The 6,000-nt window shown below is 34.8% G+C and overlaps 1 pseudogene; it reads right to left on the reverse strand.

Annotated features, from left to right (window-relative positions):
- The window catches only part of LOC139889809 (uncharacterized), a 68,244-nt pseudogene extending 63,751 nt beyond the window's left edge, over window positions 1-4,493 (reverse strand).
- Between the last annotated feature and the right edge of the window lie 1,507 nt (window positions 4,494-6,000).

Raw genomic sequence — 6,000 nt, forward strand, 5'->3', positions numbered from 1 at the left:
AACCACCTTTGATACGACCTATTCGAGTCATTCAAACTCCTAAAGAAACTTAAGAAGAGAAGGGACAATTTGCTTGGAGTAATTTTCTGATATCCTTTTAAGTCAAAAGTGCAGCACAGTATGTATCAAGCTAAACTACGTTAATGAAAACAAGCTAATCTAGAAAAATCTAGAAATGGAAACATGGATAGAACATGAGAAAGTGTTGGAGGTTTTATTGAAATTTCGTGTAGGGTAAAATAATCGATAACCGGATAAGTCACTGAATCGTGGTATCACTTTCCGAAAGTAATTATTCGACCCTTATTGCCTGGGTTACACGAATATCACTTTGGGATAAGACAGAGATTAGTTCTTGTTATTGGCAGTAAACAAGAACTCTTTTGCATAAGAGTATTAAGGTGTTTTTCGTATATATTATTCTCATAAATGATAGTCCTTATTTATAGGCACCCAAAAACATGTATTATTCCACGATGGAGATGTTTCACTAACTAATTTCGTTTTCAAATCTAAAACAAATCCTTTACATAAAGTTGTTTGTTTTATTTCTAACAACCAAATCTAGGAAATGGTTTTCAAATCTAAAACAAATCCTTTACATAAAGTTGTTTGTTTTATTTCCACGATGGAGATGTTTCACCTAGTGCAGGAATAATACTTCCGTAATCACTCAAATTTGTGATAATGGAAAACCACTTTCGGGTCCGGACAATCTATCACTTAATGGGTGTACACTCCGTACCTCCTAACCCATTTACAACTGTAGATTAAATCCCTCAATTACACTAAATTTCCAATAATCATCTCCAATTTAGTGCAATTCATTTCATGAGAATTAAACAAATTAAAACAAAAACTTATGCATAAATGAAAATATCTTGAAGATTGAATTTTCATCTTAGTACATTACACATTCCAAATATTCGAGAATCAGGGTGTTCTAAGAATTGAACCCTTCAACCCATTTGAATAACTGAAAATAATATACACATAAGTTTTCAAATACTCTAAAGCTATCCTGACACTTTACAAGCCATGTGTCCATATCCTTTCATGAATGTATCCAAAGCTAAAAGTCCAAGCTTTGTTGAAGCGGCAAAACTTCACATTCACATAGGTAGTTCACTTCAGTCATGCACCTGCTCTTGCACTTTTTCAAATGAACTGTTAAGAAGCTAGACTTCAACCTCACCTTCAGCAGGTCCGAGTACATACCTTACCTTGGGATGATATAAAATTTATGTACTCCAAATTTCTAAATATAAGCCTTCCGCATTGAATTCAACTTCTAATTTTCATTGGAAGGGAATTGGGTATCTTATAATTAGAAATTTATGTGGACTTTAAACCCATCCCCACAGCAGACTTGTCAACCAAGTCTCTTGCCAATCCCTTCGTCAAGTGATCAGCTAAATTCTGTTGTGACCTCACGAACACTATAGAAATCACCCCATTCATGATGAGTTCACGAATCATGCTATGTCTGACACCTAAGTGTCTAGATTTTCCATTGTACATCTGGCTATAAGCCTTTGCCAATGTCGCAGCACTATCACAATGGATAGACATGGGTGCTATAGGTTTAGGCCATAATGGTATCTCATGGATCAAGTTTCTAAGCCATTCTGCTTCTTTACCAGCAGCAGCTAAAGCAACAAACTCAGATTCCATCGTTGAGTTGGTAATACATGTCTGCTTCTTAGAAACCCATGAAATAGCACCTCTCCCAAGCAAGAACACCCAACCACTCGTTGAAGAATGATCTTCAATATTGGTTATCCAACTCGCATCAGAATATCCTTCTATTATAGAAGGAAATCCACTGTAAGATAAACTATATGCCATAGTTTTCTTTAAATACTTCAGTACCCGCCTAATTGCTTGCCAGTGATGAGTACTAGGATTACTAGTATATCTACTCAGTTTTCCCACAGCAAAAGCAATATCCGACCTTGTACAAGTCATGGCGTACATCAAACAGCCAATCACCTGAGAATACTCAAGTTGTGATACAGCTTCACCTTGATTAGGCATAAGCTTCTCACTTGGATCAACAGGGTTACTCACAGGAGTACATTCAAAGCAATTGAACTTTTTCAATACCTTCTCAATATAATGAGATTGACAAATCGAAATTCCTTTGCTTTCACGTTTAATCCTAATGCCAAGGATAACGTCAGCCTCCCCCATATCTTTCATGGAGAATTTTGATGACAAAAATTCTTTTGTTAAATCAACATGACTTTGGTCAGTCCCAAAGATTAACATGTCATCAACATATAGACAAATTATAACTCCTTTACAAGAATCATCAAATTTACTATATACACATTTATCTGCTTGGTTTAATTTAAAACCACTAGATAAAACCACTTCATCAAACTTCTGATGCCATTGCTTAGGTGCTTGTTTCAAACCATATAAGGACTTCACAAGTTTGCACACCTTGCCTTCATTTCCTGGCATGACAAAGCCCTGAGGTTGGTTCATATAAACCTCCTCATCCAAATCACCATTCAAGAATGCTGTCTTCACATCCATCTGGTGAATAACCAGATTGTGAATTGTAGCCAAATCAATCAGCAGTCTAATGGTAGTGATACGTGCCACAGGAGCATAAGTATCAAAATAGTCAATTCCAGACTTTTGTCTAAAGCCTTGAATGACTAACCTTGCCTTGAACTTTTCAATAGTTCCATCCACCTTCATCTTCTTTTTGAAGATCCATTTGCAACCCAAAGGTTTGCAACCAGGAGGTAGATCAGCTAACACCCAAGTGTTATTGCCCATGATGGAATCCATCTCATCATTAATTGCCTCTTTCCAGAATGCAACATCCTGAGACCTCATTGCTTCATCATATGTTTTAGGATCATCATCAACATTGAAACAATACGAATATTGGGTAGAAGCATCATCCCTGGAACCTTCAATTAAGTATAACTGAAAATCAGGTCCAAATAATTTAGGTTTCCCTTTTCTTTTGCTTTTTCGAATCTCAAGTGACTGATCAACAGCCTTTTCAAAGACTTCATCATTACAATCCTTATTTATTCCATTGTTACTTGGAATCATATCCTTTGGTCTAGGTATAGATGAAAATCGATTTTCATCAAAGATTGCATCCCTTGAATCAATCACAGAATTGATTGAGACAAACTCATTAGGCTCTATTACATAGAACCTATATGCCTTGGAATGTTCAACATATCCAACAAATATGCAATCTATACCTCTTTCACCTAAACTTTTCTTCTTGGGATCAGGCAGTCTTACGACCGCCCTACAACCCCATACCCGGAGATAATTCAAGTTAGGTTTCCTTTTATTCCAAAGTTCATAAGGTGTAATCCTGTTTCTTTTGTTAGGAACTCTATTAAGCAAATAACAAGCTGTTAACATAGCTTGCCCCCAAAATCCTTCACTTAAACCCGAATAGGATAACATGGAATTAACCATTTCCTTGAGGACCCTATTCTTCCTTTCAGATATACCATTTTGTTGTGGAGTATAAGGAGCTGTGGTCTCATGGATAATACCAACGGATTGGAAATACGATTGGTCAATGTATTCACCTCCCCTATCCGTTCTAAGTCTTTTAATCAAAGCCTTTTGTTGTAATTCTACTTCAGTTTTAAATATTTGAAATTTATCTAATGCTTCATCCTTAGTATGTAACAAATAAACATAGCAAAACCTAGAAGCATCATCAATAAAAGTTACAAAATATTTCTTGTTCCCTAAAGTAGGAGTAGCATGCAAATCACATAAATCACTATGTATTAATTCTAAAATCTCAGTATCACGATGTATATTTTGAAAAGGTTTCTTAGTGATCTTTGTCAACATACACGTTTTACATTTTTCATTGTTCATATCAAAGGCCAGTATTAATCCATCTTTAGACATATCTTGCATTATTTTAAAGTGTACATGTCCTAGTCTAGCATGCCAAAGAATAGAATTATTTATGCTAGTAGTAGACATACAAGCAATATCAACACTTACATGTTCAATGTTTAGTCTAAACATTCCATTACTCAAATAAACAAATCCAACAAATAAACTATTTTTAGATAGAACAAACTTGTCAGATTCAATAACTTGCTTGTAACCACAATTATTCAACATACTACTTGAAACCAAATTTTTTTTAATTTGTGGTACATGCAAAACATTAAACAAAGAAACAATCTTTCCAGAACTAAAACTTAAATCCATACGACCACGTCCATGAATAGAGGCTGTTGACTCATTTCCCATATGAAGAATTGATCCATCAGTCACCGACTCGTAAGTCTTGAACCAACATCTATCCTTACATACTCCAGAGTCAACCCACCACGCAACATCATCATCCTGCACAAAACAAATCTCAGATATATACGAAACATAATAATTCTCAATTGAATTATTAAATATATTCTGACCTTTTGGGGCTTGGTTGTTCGAACCATTGCCTGAACCATTTGTGCTAGATCCCTTAGCATTGTTAGTGCCAAAAATAACCTTGCAATCCCTCTTCAAGTGTCCAGATTTACCACACTTCCAACAAGTCAATTTAGACTTCTTATTAGGATCAACTTTGTTATTACCTTGATGTTTACGTTTTCCCTTTTTGTCATTATTACTAGTGAACTTTTTATGTTCCACCATATTGACAACAGACGTACCAGCAACTTCGTTGCTCTTTGGCTTGTCATTATCCTGCAACCTGAGGGATTCCTCAATACACAGATGACTACCCAACTCAACAAGAGTTAACTCCTCCTTCTTATGTTTCAAAGAATGTTTAAATTCTTTCCAAGATGGAGGTAGTTTATCAATTATGCTTGAGACTTGAATAGACTCATCCATGTTCATCTTATGTTGTGTGAATTGACCAAGTATACGAATGAGCTCATTGTATTGTTCCAAGACCGGTCTAGAATCGACCATCTTGTAATTATTAAAATTACTCACAAGGAACTTTTTACTAGAAGCATCCTCAGACATATACTTGGTTTCTAAACAGTCCCATAATTCTTTAGCAGATTCAACATTTAGGTAAATATCAAAAAGGGAATCAGCCATACCATTGAGGATTAAACCTCTAGCGATGTAGTCATCATTCTCCCACTTGCACCTTTTCCAAATTTGTTCAACAGTAGCATCATCACCATGATCTTCAGGAATTGGTGTGCTGAGTACGTACACCACACTCATGCTGCTCAGAAAGAAGTGCATCTTCTTTTGCCATCTCCTAAAATCAATTCCCTCAAACTTATCAAGTTTGGAGAAATTCGTCGTCATGTGTTTCATCGTAGCCGCCATCGATTATAACAAATAATTACTTTCGATTGTTGGAGGTTTTATTGAAATTTCGTGTAGGTTAAAATAATCGATAGCCGGATAAGTCACTGAATCGTGGTATCACTTTCTGAAAGTAATTATTCGACCCTTATTGCCTGGGTTACACGAATATCACTTTGGGATAAGACAGAGATTAGTTCTTGTTATTGGCAGTAAACAAGAACTCTTTTGCATAAGAGTATTAAGGTGTTTTTCTTATATATTATTCTCATAAATGATAGTCCTTATTTATAGGCACCCAAAAACAAGTATTATGTAGTGACCCGAACTTTTCCATGTTTATATATATTAATTGAGATTGATATTTACATGATTAAATGTTTTCAACATGTTAAGCAATCAAACTTGTTAAGACTTGATTAATTGAAATATGTTTCATATAGACAATTGACCACCCAAGTTGACCGGTGATTCACGAATGTTAAAACTTGTAAAAACTATATGATGACATATATATATGGATATATATATAGTTAACATGATACTATGATAAGTAAACATATCATTAAGTATATTAACAATGAACTACATATGTAAAAACAAGACTACTAACTTAATGATTTTTAAACGAGACATATATGTAACGATTATCGTTGTAAAGACATTTAATGTGTATATATCATATTAAGAGATATTCATACATGA

This window comes from Rutidosis leptorrhynchoides, chromosome 2, assembly GCF_046630445.1.
Source record: "Rutidosis leptorrhynchoides isolate AG116_Rl617_1_P2 chromosome 2, CSIRO_AGI_Rlap_v1, whole genome shotgun sequence".
NCBI lineage: Eukaryota > Viridiplantae > Streptophyta > Magnoliopsida > Asterales > Asteraceae > Rutidosis > Rutidosis leptorrhynchoides.